The sequence below is a fragment of the Monopterus albus genome, unplaced genomic scaffold (genome assembly GCF_001952655.1).
Source record: "Monopterus albus unplaced genomic scaffold, M_albus_1.0 scaffold71.1, whole genome shotgun sequence".
In the NCBI taxonomy this organism is placed as follows: Eukaryota; Metazoa; Chordata; class Actinopteri; order Synbranchiformes; family Synbranchidae; genus Monopterus; species Monopterus albus.
Genome location: NW_018127951.1, coordinates 372732 through 374068, shown reverse-complemented (window position 1 = coordinate 374068; position 1337 = coordinate 372732). Strand labels below are relative to the sequence as shown.

The 1337-nt window shown below is 40.6% G+C and overlaps 1 protein-coding gene across 5 annotated transcripts in view; it reads right to left on the bottom strand.

The window, feature by feature from the left end:
- Positions 1–1337, bottom strand: part of caln1 (calneuron 1) — a 50918-nt gene that overhangs the window by 33871 nt on the left and 15710 nt on the right. The gene's annotated exons all lie outside the window — the stretch shown is intronic.

Genomic DNA, 1337 nt, shown 5'->3' with positions numbered 1-1337 from the left:
GGTGAAGTTCATGCGAGATGTTCTTCTGAGTGGGCAGAATGTTGTCTGTAGCTCTGATACTGAGTGACGCTAGAAACACAAAGATGCAGTGTGATCACTGGTTTTCATTGCCACTATACTGTACAGTAAATCTTAATTCTTATATCAATTACCCAAAAGGTGTAGGTTAGTTTTCAGGCTTGATAAGTCACATCATGTGGTAAGAGGAAAATCTCAAATCACAAAACCAACACATGGAAACAAATATTTTAAGAACAAAATAATAATTTGATACAGATTGTGATTGTTGTTGATATTTTCAACTTGTTTCAAGTGAGTGAGCTCCCAAAATCACCATACTGGCAATTATTTATAATGATTTGTTGTTTTAACCGCACTGTGCACATGCTGAGCTGTTGAAGCTACATTTGACTGAACTGACTCAATCTCACAGCAGAGACAAGAATGCCTCACTTATACACAGTCACAGGCTGGTTCAGGAGCTGCTCAACATGTGATCACGTCATCGGCGGAAGGCGCTAGCAGGCTTCACTGTGCTTTACTAAATGCATGTTTCACAACTGTGCCTACAGACAGGAGAGGAGAGTGAGACCAACAGGCATCTGGTGTTTTTAAATAGAGGTGGAATGTCACCTCTCTGAAGAACACCATGACATGCATGAGCACACTGCTGAGCACTGAATAATGTGAGACTGGAAAGTGGAATAGATGGTTTAACTCCATCCTTATTGGAAGCCACAGACAGAGTTTTTCCAGGAGATATATACAGTAGAGGACATATACCACATCTCTCTGCAACTTCTAGAATCCACAGCAACAAAAACTGATGCATTCAGTAACTGTTTATCATATCAAAAATCCAATACTTGCAGTAAATGCTACATATTCTTTGGCAGCTACCAAGAACTTGCTGTAATATTCTCATAAGTGCATTAAAACAATGCCACATAAAAGACAGGACAATGCCACAGAATTTAGCTACAAAAGGCAAAAAACTAAAATCGCAGCTGTTTTTGAATGTTTTTCAGAAACCAAACAAGCTCAAACAACATTTCTGACTGACTGAAACAAGAAATAGCCAAACTGAGCCAAAAACCCAGTCTAAAGAATGACCCTGTCAGTCAGTCATCCTATTATCTGCTGCCATTGTGAACCAGTCCACTGGGAAACGATTTGGAACACCAAAGAATCAACAATCACTTAAAGTGAGAACAGTGTTTTGACTGTGTTAAATACCTACTGCAGACATCCATCCATCCATCCATCCATTTTCCTCCGCTTATCCGGGACCGGGTCGCGGGGGCAGCAGTCTAAGCAAAGATGCCCAGACCTCCCTC